At 33.8% G+C, this 18,369-nt stretch overlaps 1 protein-coding gene and 1 long non-coding RNA gene across 5 annotated transcripts in view; both read right to left on the reverse strand.

Annotated features, from left to right (window-relative positions):
- Positions 1-18,369, reverse strand: part of KrT95D (phosphofurin acidic cluster sorting protein KrT95D) — a 100,794-nt gene that overhangs the window by 50,021 nt on the left and 32,404 nt on the right. The gene's annotated exons all lie outside the window — the stretch shown is intronic.
- On the reverse strand, positions 3,298-16,572 carry LOC148233302 (uncharacterized). Its single transcript, XR_015810331.1, has 2 exons — positions 16,461-16,572; positions 3,298-5,728 (listed from the first exon to the last, which is right to left on the reverse strand). It is a non-coding gene; the product is annotated as an uncharacterized LOC148233302 (long non-coding RNA).

Raw genomic sequence — 18,369 nt, forward strand, 5'->3', positions numbered from 1 at the left:
GTGACTAAGATAAAAACAATTTCAATACAAGCATAAAATACGGTCAGGGACGCTCACATCCTGAGAGGGACTCCACCATATGAGCACCCGCAGCAGAGAGGGATCAACCTCCGCAATACTGTCGCTGACACATCAACCAGAACTCTAAGGATCTTTCACGGACATCATCCCTGCGACAGCTTCTCCACCACCGCTCGGAGAATTACGATCTCGCTTATCATAGTCATATGTAATATAGACTAATAAAATTCTCACTAGTTTTCATCTGCGTCTTACTGGCTGCGAAGTCACACCCCAAAGGGTTAGAATCCCGAAAGTTAATAGTAGTTTATTAGCTTTAAAAACAACCGCATTTCATTGTTATTTTGTGCTGTAACTCGAGTGATTTATCTTCGCCCTTGATATCCGCGATAGAATAAAATAAACATGCTTCAACTGACATGCTACATAAATTTAATCAAATTATACCGCTAGTTTATAATAATACAAACTTTGAGAATTGTAGTATATATATAATATATTCATAATGGTTTTTTGTGGGTGGCACGGGCCTTCTTCTTCAATGCGTAAAACATATTTTCGTACATCATTTCGCATTTCTCCGTATACGCCATTCACGTTCAGTGAATGGAGCCAGTACAATCGCACGCATAGCCATAGCACACGCCCACGTCAAAAATAATAATCCGCTTTGATATATTGCGACTGAATGCGCACAGTGAAATACTGCGTCAATCGAGCGTGTTGCGTTTCCTTCCCGATCGAAACCTCCGCCCCATTGAAACGTACACCCCGGGGCGGACTTAACGGATTGGCCATAGACACGAACAAATATAACACTTACAAGATATATTGGCTATAATATTTCAAGACCAAATTTGTACAAAACATGTAAAGAAAAGGCGCGATTGCTCATCTCGATGAGGAGAGTCTGTCACTGAACTCGCTTCCTACTCTACTATGAATTATAATTCTACTTACTCTCGTATTCTAAATAATTGAGCTATAGTAATCGCGCCTTATTTAAAAATCGATTCATTATGCGGCGCGTGGAAATATTCGACTACGTGACTGCGTTCCTCCGACATAATTCGATGCGTATGTAGTATTACAATATATATGTACAGACATACGGAGGGACTCCCACTTATCGCATCTGCGCGTTATATTCCCATTTCCCGGGTAAATAGTGCCCATTGAGCACTTTTCAGCGTTGGGAGGGCGGAACGAAATTCGTGGGGTTCACCCGGGGCAGTGGAGGGGGCGCAATCGCCGCGACGCAATTAAGAGTATAATAAACAAAAACTCGCGTTTTCACTAAATTTGTTGTTGTGCCGGACGGAAAAATCGATCTGAGAAAATGCGCAAGATTTGACCTAAGACCAAAGCAAAAGAAACAATATAATTTATTTGATATATGGGAATCTGCGGTGGCGTAACGAATCGAGCCAACCGCCAAAATAGCATAATTAGAACGGAAATTGGTCAAATAAACAGTGGAATTGTAAACATATATGTATATAATAAATTAAGTATCAATGTTTATTTGAAACGATATTGAAAGAACATTGAAGTATGATTTTTTTGTATACAATCTTATATAATTATTATGTTTCAGGTAATTTTTCTCAAGCTTTAGTATTATTATGTTATATATCATCTTCTCACGCTGAATGAGAAATATTTATGGCTGTACGTCTGAGCAATGCCAGACGCAAAAAATATCGAGGAAGAGGTTTATTAAATTCATATAAAAATAAAATTTCTTGGTATGTCATTATATACAGCAGAAAAATAAGAGTTTTGTAGACGTAGAACGCAATATACCGCGAACACTCTTTATTTAATCGCTTGAATTCCGCAGTATTTTAAATGCAGTGGTATTTAACAATGCCATTGCTGTAAAAAGGTAGAAAGCTACATAAATTGTACACAATCCCTCGACAAAAAAAACACTCAATGTTTTACATCGACTTGGTACCAAAACAAAATATTAATGAATAAGGTTGTAAAATTTGAAGCTCCGCGCGTTAAAAAATAATACTAAAATTTATAAAATGCCAAAAATACGGTAAAATCAAAAAATATTGTAATAAATCATCAAGGTGTGCCAAGTAGGATGCATTTAATTACCGAATATCAAAAGAAAGGCTAAACTAATGACGTAAAATGTGCAAATTGCAAAGGAAACCACCCAGCAAATTATAGAGGACTTGTTGTTTCTAAAACTGCAAAATGTAGTCATATGGAACACCAACGGTCTATCGCAACACAGACAAGAAATAAAAAAATTCGAAGCTCATTTTACGGAAAATACTTGCTTCAAAATATCTGATTACTGTGTTTATTCCATGAGATATACAGAAAGAACTGCACACAGAAGCACAGAAGTAATGCTTAAAAACAATATTCAACATTACGAAGAGGAAAATCTTCAAGCGACTAACGTTAAAATTCAAGATCGTTACTCATCATTAACGCTTTCCGCCGTGTATTATCCCCCAAAGTACAATATTAAAAAAGAAAACTATAAATCATTTTTTAGCAAATTTATTGCTATATAAGCAACTCCAACAAAAACAGCATCCATAACTTTGAACAAAACAAATATAAATATAAACAACCAACGCAAATACAACAGAGTATGAGCATGCACAGAAAGTTAGAAATGACGCTACGGAACCGATCGAAATATTAGAAGAAAATAATTACTTATTCAAAATAAAGAATATGATGAGAGAGTTAATGCAACAAAGGAGTACTATGCTCAACCTACTAACAGTAATTGTTTATAAAATTGCTAAATGACCGTCTTACTACATAATTGTCACTTGGAACGCCAACGGTCTATCGCAACACACGCAAGAAATAAAAAATTCTCGAACATCACAAAATAGACGTCTTGCTGGTGTTCGCAACTCATTTTACGGAAAAAAACTTACTTCAAAATACCTGGATACTGCGTTTATTCCACGAGACAGCACAGAAATAAAACTATAAAACAATATTACGAAGAAGAAAACTTTCAAGCGACTAATGTTAAAATTCAAGATCATTATTCATCATTAACGCTTTCCCTCAAAGTACAATATTAAAAAGGAAAACTATAAATCATTTTTCAGCAGACTAGGACATACATTTATTGATGGAGAGGATTATAATGCCAAAACTCCTCTACGGGTATCAATACTAATAAACAATATAGGAAAAGAATTGTACAAAGCGGCAGTGGAAAATAACTTGAAGTGGATCTCCATAGGTCAACTGACCAGAAAAAAACTATCGGACTTGATTGACTTTTGCATTGTCAAAGGAATAGATGTAAAATGAATTTTAGCTGAATCATGTTTCGAGCTGTCATCAGATCTGATACTAGTTAATTCACAAACAAAAAAGTCCGGCCCTATGTTATATAATCACAAAACTGATTAGGTATTGTTCAGAGAAAACCTAGACCAAATTATTGAATTAAACAAGCAATCGAACACAAATAAATAAGGGAAAATCATCCCGTAATATTAAAAAAAAAACAGAAAAACGTAACATACGCAAATCAAGATTACCAAGCGACAAAACAACATTCAATAAAGCCATTAATGAACTAAAGGCTCTATTAGACAACTTAAAAAATGCACGTGAATGATTCGGTTGTAAGGTGAGCCACACAAAAACATTGAAAAGTCTCATTTTTATTACTTACATTCCGTCATCATCTGTCGGCCTTCATACGCACATTTACCAGTACCTAACTTATCTTAAAGGCCTACTGAAGTTTTGTCGCTAATATTTGGCATTTAAATGATCCAACTTGTTTTAAGTAGGTCAATCATTGCAAATTCAGAGCCGTTTTGGAAAATCCAAATTTACTGATTTATTGAAACGCGAAATTTAAATATCCGGATTTAATCTGAACACAGCAGATTTTTTTAGATACATACAGTACTATTTTATTTTAAGATATTTTTGCACGATATGCATTCCGTTCCGTAGCCCAGATGTTAATAATATTCTTTCTTTACAAATTAATAAACATTTTTATTTAAATTCAGGCATTAATTTTTTTTTCAAAAAATAACATATTAGGATCGACGCTACTAAAATTTTTATGTGAGCTTTTTGGCAAAAATACTTTTCAATTATTCTAAAAGTACATCAGATGGCCCCTGAAGCTCCAGATATAACCATGTCAAAACGAGATTGATCTTTCGGACGAATGTTCTTGAAAAAGATGCGAGGTATATACGAAATATAAAAACACAAAGAATAGTCAGCATTGACTAGCCACAGAAACAAGTTTATTAATTTCAAAGTGAAATAAGCGTTGGGCCTGCTTTATTTCTTGAAACTTAATAATAAAAAAAACAGTTTTCAATGATAATAGTTAGCTTTTATTCTTTTGCACTTGGCTGGGAAAGGATAAACAGAACATATAATACTAAGGTACAATATAAGTCCTGAATTTATTTGAATTTGCTACGTCACATGGATCTTAACGGTAACAGTAGTATCAACCAAATTGTGTCTTTATTTGTATATTATCTCTCGTATATTGATACCATGAAAACTATGACTATATACTAAAACTAAACTATAACTACTCATAACTATGCACATATGAATGTATATATTAATGAAAAGTCATTAAAAGTTCATTATATACATTTTAATAATACATACAATGAAAACTGATTATATGGGTTTTTTTATTCAATGTTTAATAGTATGCAGAGCGAAAGCAATCTTACTTTTAAATCGATGCAAATTAAAATAATTGCACACAACATAGTAGACGATTATTAAAAACTGCAATGAATAACTTTACATCTTTAATACTTAAATAATCGATAATTCATATGCGAACACATTCCATCAGAAAACCACAGTTATTTATTAACGCCCTCGCTAATCCGCCAGTCAAAATGCGTAACAATCAAACCGCAAGTTGATTAGGCGCAGCGCGAATTATTTCCGCAATATAATTTAATAATATAACACAGGTATATATGTATATACAGAATATTTAATCAAATATTATGTTTCAAAGGGAATCATAAAGAAAATTCTAAGAAGAACTTACTAGGTCAACATGCGCATGTCGAGGATTTTCCCAGAAAGGGTATTATGATACTCTTGTACACACACACATACACACACACACTTGAACACAAAGCACATTAGTGTAAAATGTGATTCATTTAATGGGATTTTCTATCAATCACCCTTGCCCGCATATAAACACTGACGCGATAAAATCAATACGACACAATCGAATTATTATGCTCGAATAACTACTACTGCACGAAACCCTCGTTATATATTATAGATAACATCGTGGTTAACTTTTATAACATTAAAATAAGTTGATATATAATGAAACTATATGATCAGTGTTTTGCAAAAAATTATCATAACATATATTCCAGATGAAAATTACATTTACTATTTAGATTAAAATCAAAGATTTTGCGGCGGTTTTTAATCGTGTCATTGCGACCAATGAACCTAAGCGATGCCTAATTTCTCGCGTTCAAGTTATAAAGGCTAAATATTCGTCACTTTTAAGCAAACGTCATGTTAATTTATATTTTAATTTTTTTAAATTTATTTATTGATAATGTCTATCTTACCATTTTTATGTGTAAATTGCAGTAAGAATTTTACATTTCAATAACGCTTAGAGTTTGGATTCCTTCAAGATGAACGAGATAAATCAAGATTGCGTTGTTACCTGAAACAAAACAGAAAAACGATTAAATGTATGTAGGTGAATTTTATTTTCAATTAATACAATAAGCACACAAATCCGTGTGTAATGTATTATTTATTTAGTTGATATATCTAAATGTTTATACACTAAGCAAATTTAATCAAAACATAATATAAATATTAATATTATAGAATATAAAAAAATACTTTATCTATTTCTATGGACGAAGGTGTTTCTTTATTCCACTGAGGAAATCCGCTACATTATAATTTTTGCGGATTGTCCTAGGAATATTATTATACAAATTCACACCTCCATAGTCGTTATAAAAATATCTAACTATTCTTTAATTTTCTCTATTTATAGTATTAAATCTATGCACCTCTTTATATAATAATAAATACATATTAAAATACTCTGGTAACATATTATTTTCTAACTTATGCATATATATATATAAATACCAAACCATTTTGAACACCCAACCATTCCAATCTATCAATCATACTTCTACAACTAATAAATCTATTTTTATTTAAAACAACTCTCAACTTGTTTCGTAATTTTTGCAACATCGTTATTTCTAATTTATTAGGCATATATAATATTGTAGCACAATAATGAAAGTGGCGCAATATTATACTATTGTAAATATTTTTTTATGTTTATACTTCAGATATTTCTCATCCTAGACATTTTTTTTTTAATATGTAATTAAAATGTTCCTTAATATTTTTTATCTACAATTATTCCTAAATATTTTATATTATCAACTATTTCTATAATAGTTTTCAATAACTATTTTTATTATTATCTAACATATTTTTATAATTATTAAAGTACATTATTTTTAAACCATATTTCTACTATACTTAATTCATTATTTAAATTCTCTACAGCTTATTTAACATTATCACATAACAACAAACATATGTATTTTACATTTTTTTATATTATTAATGAATTTATGAATTATTTCGCTTCCAGTTGATATAATTTACCTCTAATATTTTATTTATTTTTTACTAATGAAAGTCAATAAGAAAGTTCGTGATGTACATCTGGATTTATAAGAGCAACAGGAGCATCAGATACATAACGAAACATTCTTACATTAACCCAAGTATACAAAAATATACAGTATGTACTGTGAAAAAGTCTTAGCCACCCCTTCCGGTCTAATTCTTTCACAATTCGAGAGTTCAAGTTAACGATTTTTTTCTATATACATTGTTTTATATCCACGTTAAATCTATTGATAAAGGAATAAAAACAATAGACGGATTTTTGAAGTGTCTTTGAAACAAAAAAAAACAGTAAAAATGAGTTTACGACAGATTTAATCCCCATATTCAATCACCGATTATGAAAAAAACAGAACTAATCAATGCTTTAATTAGTGAGCAAACATTGATTACATTTTGATTGAAGACAAAAACACGCACCAAAAAAGATGTGAACCATCCAATATAAATTGTTTCAGCTCCTCGTAGCTATCGTCGAAAACATCCTTGTGTTTGACAAGCTTTTTGAAAAGTTGTATAGCTCGTGTAAATGTAGCGTTCACGAGCGCTGATGCTCTAGTCCCAACGGATAAGAATAAGGGACGCAATCGCGACTCTCTAAGACACTCTTAAGCCTGTAGTTGATGGATTGTCGACACCGCCCCTAATACACGATACAATTAAAAAAAATAAATAAGTATTTTTCTTTGCTGGGATTCTAGACAATGGAGGCACATTCGAGGACGATGAAACCATTATATGTGAAAATGGTAATTACATATATAGCTTTATTTAAAAAAATATAATAATATGTTCGATTGTATTAAAATTATATAAAATGATTTTATATGACTCGCTATTTGTTTCGTTTCTCAGATGATTAAATGGCACTTTTGATTTAAAGTTAAAAAAGTAAGAAAAAAGTACGAAGTAAAAAGTAGATATAAAAGCAACAAGACGTTGCAGAGAGCCGCAAACAGTAGCAGTTATACACATGTCAAAAATCAGAGAAGTGCGCACGATCTCTCAATCAAACCGCAAAAATAATAAACAACACCACAGCAATCTTCACATGAGTTAAAGGGGAAAAAGTGGAATACAAAACCAAAAGAAATACGACTTATGATATTGTACATCAGCGGTTAAACAAACGGCGATGATGTATTTATAGACGACAGTCGGTCGGCCTTCGCAGTTGTGGGATTATTTTCGTGCGTGAGTGTTATCTATAGGTAGGTCTGAGAAGAATTTTAAGAGCCGAGTAGAGATCTGTTGGGCTAGGTCGCATCGCATGGATTCGAACACGACGGGGAGCGCAATCCGAAGCTTAATCCGAAAGCCTCAATCAGCGCTACCGAGTGGGGTGGTAGTGTAGGGTGGCAACAAAGCACACAAACACGGTCGGTCACTCTAATTAAAACTTAATCTATGCGGATGAAGTGGCGATTGATTTTAAGGGTTAAAACTGGGAATGTGTAGTGAGTATTTACTCAAGAAAAAAAACGTTTTGTTAGCAACTGAGATAAGAGCAAATTGATCTGTATACATTTCGTTGATGTTTAAGAAAAAAATAAATAAATGAAATTGTTCTTTGCGTGGCTATTGTGCAATACTTGGGTGTTATGTTTAGTAAACCTATGTTCTTGCAGCTTTCTAAATGAATATTGTTTGAGGCCCAACATTACTATTTATATATAATACTATATTATAATACAAATATTGGTCACGTAAAAGTTGTTTGTGCCAATATCGTTTGTAGACGTTTACCATTTGATAACAATTTATTTAAGAACGCATGGTTTACTTATATATAGTGTTACATGCTGAAGGTTAGAGAAACTTCCACTAATGATCTCAAAATCACTTTTGAGAGCAAGTAGAGGTCCTCTTTACACGTAAACGACGTCTGCGAAAAAACTTCTAAGATGCTCCGGTTAATTATTTATATCCTCCATGACATTTTATTTCAATCAGAATCAATAATTTGGAATTTTCGAATAACCAAATACTGCCTCTTAATCTAAAACGTTCAGAAAAGATTGTTAAGGACCTGGAGGAGGAATCGGCTGGACGAACGATTTGTTAAATGAGTAGACTTGTATTATCTCTGACTTCACACAAACACTCTCTCTTCCTCCAAGTTCAAATTTCATTTCATAAGATAACATTTCAGTGTTGTTTTCAGTATCGAGTACACTATCGATTCCTCGCTTCGTTCAAACGAATGATATAAAATCAATCCCTTGTTTACTCTAATTGCTTCACTATAAACAAACGCTCATATAACTCGATTCTGGCGATTAACAAATTTTAAGAATACATATATTATGATTCAGAGTATATAAGATTACTGAGATATCTATATATGATGACATTTGGTAATTATATTATTCATTCTGGTATCCAAGCGCCTTTCTTTTAGAAGCGCAGGGATACGATTCACTGAATTATCGCTAAGCAGTTCTTTAAACTATTGTAAATCCAACTATTGTTGTGGAAACCGAGGTTTTAGTTCCGAAACGTCTTCGAGATTCACGATCACATGTTTTTTTATGCTCATTATAGCCAGAACGTTTGTACCAGGCGCGTATATTCATTAAATTTCGCTCACGTTAAGTGATGAGATTGAGTGAGAAGAAGTGAGCGTGCGGAACGCATGTAATGCACGCCCCTATCTCTCTCACTCTCGTCACTTAACACGCGAGTGAGCGAAAGGGAATGTATTTCACCATACGCGCCTGGTCTGCACTATCCGGCTTGTCTATGGTTGTCGCCATCCAGCTCCTTAATGCGCTGATATATTTATGTCAGCTGCGAGGAGCTGGTCAGATTCATATAATTTAATTTAAATATTTTATGATATTTCTTTTGTGTATTAATAATATGTATTTTTATTTTAAATAGATCACAAATTTAAATAAATAAATAAAAAATGTCTGGTGTAATTTATGTATGCACTAATATACTTTAATCGTGATGGATAAGATATAAATTTTACGTCAAAACCATTTGCGATGATTTAGGGTTTAAAAACGTCTTTGTGTTACCGCGATAAGATGAACAAATACAGATTCAAAAACTATGTAATGGGGGTATTTGTCATCCCAGATAGCGCATTACATAAGCTATCGGTACAATACAATAGCATTTGTAAATTGAACGAGCTTGTTTATTGTCAATTTTGGTATGCATTTACCTAATCCCTCTAAAACTCCGATCGTCACGAACGTCAATATTACAATACCAAAGTCGCAAAACTGATTTATTGCGCTTTTAAATAAACATATTAATATAAAGGTATACCTTTCTAAAGCCCCTTAGGGCAAAACATTATTAATTCACACTAAACTACACTACTGTTTAGAAAAGATTGGTATGTATGATCGGCTTCGTCGTTGTTTTAAGATTTATATAAATTATAAAAATAGCGATTGCTTTTAAAAACATTTCAATTAAAATACAGTTATTGTTAAAAGTTTGGGCTACAAAGGGTTAAGGACCATAGATTTAGAGCGTTACTAGTCACTCGGGTATATTAAGAGAAAAAACGAGTACACGTATTGCTCAAGTATACAAATTGTTTCATTTGAAATAGTATAAAACAAATATTTTACGAATATTCGATCGATTGCTGGACCCCCCAACAACACGGTAAATTGGTGACGTGCTATTTGGGTGCCCGTTATTTTATGTGTGAGCGAGCCAAAGGGAGTATATTTCACCACACTATTGCAAAAATTTTCTAGTCCCCATAGTCAAATAGCACGTTCCCAACTTACCGTGTTATTGGGGGATCTACTGTAGTTAAAAAATCAGGCGAATAATTGAATATTCGATTGAGAACTCTAGGCAAAATACAGCATTGACTTATGTTGAAACTTTAATGGACTAGATCTACCAAAGGATTGAATATAACGATATAAAAACTCTTCCTCCTCAGTATTAGTCTGAATAATCGAGAGTATACTGTACTACTGTATTTATTTTTAGGCAATCACCAGATTTTACATTGTTTTAGCGATGAAAGTAAGCAATGCCCGTTGAATTATGCAAAATTATGAATTAAAATATATAAAAAAAATTGTTGAAATACTCTTGAATTCCCAATACGATTTTTTTTGATTCAGCGAGGTAAAAACAAATCGTTTTGTATACAAATACAATGGAATCCAGACGATATAGCAGTAGGTATATTTTTAGGGTAAGAGGGTGCTATGAAACCCTAAGCGTTTCATTCATCCGACGACCTTCATTTCTATTCTGAATCCAATAGATTTAGTTACGCGTTTGTAGCGAGTAAAATGGCATATTTCGACATTAACCTTTAACGCTCGGATTATTACATAAATTACTATACATTTGAGCATACAATGTACAGCATTAATCGAGCCTTGGTTATACTTAAAAATTACCAATGCTTAATTATGTACTTTATTGGGGATATGTTAAAAGCGAAATTTAATAGTATCCTGTGCATAGACATAGAAATAGCCGAGAGCATAAACTCTCACCGCTATTAGCCCTAACAATTTAGCGCCGGCCACTGTACAAATAAAACGGATCTGTTGCGAACACATCTCTAATACGTACCATCTGCTGTATTAAATATGCAACGAGAAGCAACTTTCTACGTATTTCGAACTCAGATGTGCTTTCTCTCTCCTACCAAAGTAATAAAACTGCAGCGACTTTGTATGCTGCTCGCTGCACTATTATCATGTTCGAGATTATCCGCTAGCATTAAGTTCAAGGCTGGAGATGGAGAGAAGCTGTATATTATCTGGACGACTGCGGTCTCGAGATACGGATGTAATCTCGGTAATTAATCACAAATCAAACATGGCACACACAAGGGGTTATCTCGGTTGGGCGAGAGAAGACGAATGTACGATGCGGTCGATAAGATACGATCATAACATCGCAGTGCTGCCAAAGCGTTAATCAATCCGTCTATAACCGGCAGTGTAATATAAATCTTGGCCGAAGTTCAACAGCCGGGAGAAGATGCGTTTATCCTCAAAGTGAGCGTTTCCTGGAAAGAGATCGCGATCGCGGTGAAGCATTGTCTTGCTTTGATGTGTACAAAAAACGAAAGTCGAATAACGGACTCGCTCATGATGCGGTGACCCAGTGCGGTTTTGTTCAAGTGCAAAAAATGTGCAAGCAAAAATTTTGAGCGAGCGGATACGGTGAGATATTAGAGATTAGAACAGTAAACACGAAAGCTACGATTGCTCTTCACCATTCTAAGTATGTTAAAGAATGCACTGAAACGGTAAAAAATAATATTAGTGGTGCGATCAGAAACAATAACCATAGTATCAGACAGCGTTACATAGCAACATATCTATGATAAAATATACCAAATGTATTGATATTAAACATTAAAATACGTCCATTTTACGGTCGACATAAACATTCATTCGAGCAAGTAATTCGAATAGCCATGCATCACGCATCATCTAATTGATAATACGCATCCGCAGAGACGTCGTACAGTGCGCACTGAATAAGTTTGTTTCTGCTGTGGAGCGTAGTATTGAGGAGTCGATGGACGACTTGAAAGTCAACATTCGCCGCGTTATTGTCGACATACGGCCCCAGCTGTTCGAAAATTGGACTTCTGAAATTTCAATTTCTGGAATTTCGGCAATAACGTGTTTTATTTTCATTGTTTTTTGTCGATCGTTAGATGTAATGGCCGTTTATGTTACTAAAACCACAAAGATCATATTTATACTCGCGCAGTAAATACCATAACCAAACGCTAATTACAAGAACGTATATTGACAATTGTATTATATAAACAAAGGGTAACCCACAAGAACACAGTAGATTGACACTGAACGGACCACCCGGTCAATTCTCGTAATGTCCAGAGAAAAAGTGATACTTTGGACATAAAGGAATACATATACAATGTGTCGACAGAGTAGAAACAGAGAATATATACTCTTTTGTGTATTATAGTTGCGCAAACAATATGCCATCGGGTGACAGAAAAAGAGCGTTAATATTCAACCCTTTGCATTATTTGACCTTCGAATATGTTCATCAAGCAATATTTCGTTGGTCAAATATACGAGCGCAACAATTGGTTGAATGATCTCTGCATAGCTGTGATTCGATGCAGACCTCCCCAATCTACGGTACAAAAGAGCTGATATGGAGACGATCGGTAGACAGACTGCATACGACAGGAAGACATACGACAGACGGTGACGAGCATCAAGAGACCTCAGCTGACCATTTCGAGGACTTAATTTCTCCATCAGCTTTTCCACCAGTGCTCGAAGTAAAACAATACAATAGTTTATTTCGGTATATGTAATACTAAATCAATTGTTAACAGATTTCTGGCTGCGAAGTCATACCCCCTCGGCTTCAAATCCCGAAAAGGATAAATTTCACTTAAAAAATAATATACAAAAACTTCAAAAATAATACACAACTCGAAATATTAAACAAATATTCGAATGACGGATATGCAGCAATTCACAAAACAACGCGCATCTGAAGTCCGGCGAACTGTGCCCACGAACCTAGCAGTTGTCTAGAAACACGTCGATTTCAAATTTTACTTTCGTTTTATTTACGTCGATAAAAAATATTTTACTTTAAAAATAATATGATTTGCAATAAAAAAGCTCGAGCAGCTGTTTGAGGGTAAGATCGAACAAATTCATACTGCGAGATCTTTGATTTTTTATTAAAATAAATCGTTGAGAGAATACGGAACAAATATAGCCAGCGAAGCTGAAAAGGTTGCCGACATAAATCCGAGTTTTTAGCAAAAGCTATAAAGCGTTTTTTAAACACGTTTGTAAAAATATCAAGACTAATATTATCATATTTACGTAACATTGTAATAAACATGTATGTATGAATCTGCCGTTCCCATTTTAGTTATTGTGGTAATTATTCGAAAATTCGTAATCACAGATACATTACTAATCATTGTGCAATTATTTTATAATATGACGAATTTTAGTAAATCGTACTTAATATACAATAAATATCATAAACACCACATTATATTTTAATTGCAAAGAACTTATCTAAATATACAAATTTAAAACGCCTTGCGTGTAAATTCGTAATAAGATTTGGCGATGAAAACCACATGCTGTTCGTTCATTGACAGCACACAAACATAGCATTAATCTGGCATAGCAAGATCTAAGAATTCGAATTTCGTTTTAAAAGAAACATTCAAAAGTAACGAAAACAGCTTATTAACTCACAAAATGTATTTTAAATTAAACTATCGATGCTAATAGTTTAATTTCAGTATGCATCAAACTAATTTTAATGGAAAATAACTCGTTAGAACCCTCAATGACCCTTATCAGTTTCGCTATTATTGTGTCAGTACATATTATCATAAAACAGCCATGTGAATTTTCATATTCTTTCCTATGTTAAAATAAAAATATGGCGATACATATTGATCTCTATATTAACAAAGCTCGTCTAGAAGTTCATCGATCTTTTTTATTGAAAACCATTAGAGTGTAAAATTATTGTCTCCTTTGCAAAACACAAACGTTTACACAAAACTAAACAATATGCTGGAAATTCAGGCCGTAACTCATTTCAGGTCCGAAGGGTTCAAATTAACATTTTCCAATCCGACGCCCTTTTCCATCGCCTCGGGGATTATAAATGTACGTCAAAGAAAAAACACACGTGTTCGGATGGTTAATGTTACGCATCGTTAAATGAAATAAACACGAATCACATAAAAAAACATCATCATCATCATCATAGTGATTTTTATTAAAACGATACAAATCCGCGTTCCGCACGAAGTGCGCCGACTAATCGACAATGTTAACATTGACGATGATCGTAAAACGCATACCGTCTACATCTACAACTACTACATTGCCACTGTGGGACGTAAATTTTTATGTTGTGGGGTGAACGTTTACTGGAAGAAACGATAAACGAGCTTTGAATATCCGTGATTGAAAAGGAACGTCGAACCAATCAAATGTAACGCAGATTTGTTTTCGCTTTAATCATAGATATTTAGCAAATATGTACAGAACAAATAAAGATCAAAGAATATGCATTACTTGAGGTTATGTATTTTACTAGGTTTGGAAGTATTTATCGCCTCAGTAAAAACGGCGAAAAATAAATAAATAAGAACATAATAAAACCATTTAGTAGAATTATTTAAAAAGGTCTTATTGATATATTTACTATTCTAATATCATACGTAAACTTAAAAAAATATGTACATTATTTGCCTGAAAAATTTAACACGCACAAAAAAGTAACGTCTATTTAAATGTTTGTCAATAAATTTATAATAGTGAATAAACATTTTTTTGTAAGAATATGTACTTCTTCAGTCACTGAAACCAACTCCTAAAAAGTGTAGTAAAAGTCAAAATATTAAAAAGATATTCTACTACCTAAAAAACCTTTATACCTGCACTACACTCTCTGGAAGTTGGCCAAAGTTGGCCAAGGACGGAGAATATAGTGGGTTGCTTCGGGGTTACTTCGGTCGAGTTCGGTTCTGCCCGCTCTAAAATCTCTCGGAAGTTGTCCGAGGTTACCGAGAACGAGAGATAAAGTGGGGGTAATTCAGTCGACTTGGCCAGCTTCGAGCGCTTCCGAACATTATCGGCAAAAGGACCGAAGTCAAAGGGGCCGAAGTCGGAGCTGCTCTTTCGAGCGCGAGCGGTGAGATACACCCCTTTTCGCTCTCTCGCATGTTAAGTGACGAGAGTGAGAGAGATAATGATATGTTTTTTCGCAAACTGAGATAGAACGAGTAACTATGTCGAGCGCTGCATCGTGTTCACGTGGTCAAGTTATAATACCGCATGCTTATCGGGGACTTCAAACACTCTTACTGACTAGGGATTAATTATATTTTTGATAGTATATTCTTCTAACAGATAACGTCATTATATTTTTTTTCATATATAATTAAATAATTAGTGGTACTTGATTTTGTTAAAAAAAAAACGTTTCGAATATCCTTTTGTATTTTCCTAGATCGGTTTATATAAATGTCACACCATAACGAATTCTTATTTAGAATCGATGGCAACCAATTCTAGGATAGTCACAGATGTGGTGTTCGTATTCTGAAGTATCATTTTTATGCCTTATGGCATTTTGCAAAAGCCTACAAAGATTTTGCGTAAATTGAATATTTACGATCGAAAAGTTTTCACTGATATTGTATTGGTGAATGCCCACACAAACTTTTATAATTATCAGTAGCGTAATTTTAATAATATATGAAAATTTAAAAATTGCAATTATTTGGCAAACTTTTCGATCGCGCGCAAATATGCCGGCTGTACGTGACAAAAGCTGCCGGCCGGACGTCAATCACGCCCGCCGTCCAGACGGTATATGAAATTTTCGAGTGTGGTAGCTTACTCTAAGTCGTAGGTCTCGGCCGACTTCAGTTGTAACTTCGGTTCGGACAACTTCCAGAGAGTGTAGTGCAGGCATTACACCAGAAAAGAGAGAGAATGAGGATTTTCTACTATATTTCGTCTAAACAAGTGTAGGAATATTTTGCCTGTAAATCATAATACATAACAGGATTCAGTGAATGCATCGATTTTAATTCGTCAAGATCTGCCAAGAATTTTAATTGAATTATTGATGTATTACATAATATATAGGATTTTGGCAACTAAAGGGTTAAAAGATTGATTCTTGAAAAATATGAAGGAGTTGATACAAATAAACCATTAAAATGATTATCTTACCATTTTTAGGAGTGGGTGATGTAAAGTTGTAGTCAGAGTGAAATATTTCAATGAAACTAGCGTCACGATTCCATCAAGACGAACGAGATAAACCAAGATTGCGTTCTTACCTAAAACAAAACAGAAAAAGAGATTAGATATATTATTGTAAGAAACACATATATGTGGGTAACACAAAGAAATGAATATGGAATTTATTTTTTGTTCATATAGGTATGTATGTATGTCAACATATACCAGTGGTATATGTTAATATTTACTAATGGACCTAATGTGAACCCCTGTGGTACACCGTTTGATATTATTTCCTTTTTAGAATAAGCCTAATTGATTTTAACCTTATTTTTTTAAAATAATTATCGAAGCATCTTAAAACTATTTCACTTATGCATATAATCACTAATTACTATAGCACTATACTTCTGTATATTGTTTCAAAAGCTCTCTTGAAAACTGCTCCAATGATTTTATTACTACTTGTAATGCAGTTTCTGTGGAATATTTTTCTCTAAATCCCGATTATTGTACACACAGAATGTTTTGTGGAATGATAAAATCCTTTAATTGATGTCGCTAATTTCAGTATGGTATCTCATTACTTGTAGATGTTGATTGTGTTTACCCGGTTGTAACGCATTGGGCTAACGCCTGTCATGTTACAACGAAAGTATTACAATAAATAAAAATATGTAACATATACTATATGTGTAGGTCCTAGCATATGATACTTGAAAACGAAAGCGTTGAACATTATATGGCACCCAAAAACGGAGTTGATCTAGAAATTCTGGGTTCATAAGAAAGTCAGTTACATTATTAGGCAACTAAACAAGATATACATGTTTGAAGTAATGTGTAGTAAGTGAATATATAGGGGGTGAGTAATGAGTACGATCGCGATCGACCAATCGACCTCGATGCTATTTACAATCGCCCGCGTTTTAGTATGAGATACGCGTTATTTCGTATTGCACATTTTAACGACGATATATAATTTCAAAAATGTATCGTTTATATCAGGCATTACAATTTTTTTTAAATCATTGTTGATAACATCTATATTTGATACTAACTCTACGCATATTTATTAGTAACACAACCTTCAAATTTGTTCTCGTTCCACCAACCGCGCCATTACGCGCGCCATTTCCATATTTCGCACGAGAAAATTGAAAAACGCTTTCCACCCATCCCCTTATGAAAATAAAAAAACAAGCATCGGACACAATGAACGATATTCACGTTGCGAAAGTGGTTCCCCTTTATGCTCATATTGCTCGGATATTGAATTCCTCCTCGGCCATTTTTCTCGGCGTGTATCGAAGCGAGACACGATCAAACAACCTAACCCGAAGGAATTGCTTGGTTATAATGAAATAGCGTCGCTGGGGGAATAACTCGGGACGATTAATATCGACACTCGATTCCAGCCGAGTCTTCGGGAGAGGAAACTATTATATTTAATCGTAGGCCATTGTCGAAAAAGTTCATTTCCACCAGGGCCGCTATGGCGAATAAGAAAGAACAAAGGGCGGACCTTTTACGTGAGGGCATTCTTGGCTGAGGGATTTACGTGCCTAGGGGACAATGCATTCCCGAATGAGAATGTAGAACGTAAAACGTCTATTTTAGGGAAGGTTTAGAGCGCCACGCCAAAAAGTTACCGACCTACATAATATAATAGGCATTTATTTGATATGGCGGCAATTTATATGTACTGTTTAATGTATTATATTTATACATTAAGCTTAATGTCCATTGACGCCGAATCAAGGATAACTCGTTCAGAAAATAAATCAAACAAACATAGATTATAACCACAAAACAGATAATATATTTTCTGTGGTTTAAATGAGTCGGTGGTCTTTAATTGATAACATATCTTTCATTAAACTCTCAATGAATGGGT

The sequence above is a fragment of the Plectrocnemia conspersa genome, unplaced genomic scaffold (genome assembly GCF_051122295.1).
Source record: "Plectrocnemia conspersa isolate PC_06_02 unplaced genomic scaffold, ASM5112229v1 ptg000008l, whole genome shotgun sequence".
Lineage (NCBI taxonomy): Eukaryota > Metazoa > Arthropoda > Insecta > Trichoptera > Polycentropodidae > Plectrocnemia > Plectrocnemia conspersa.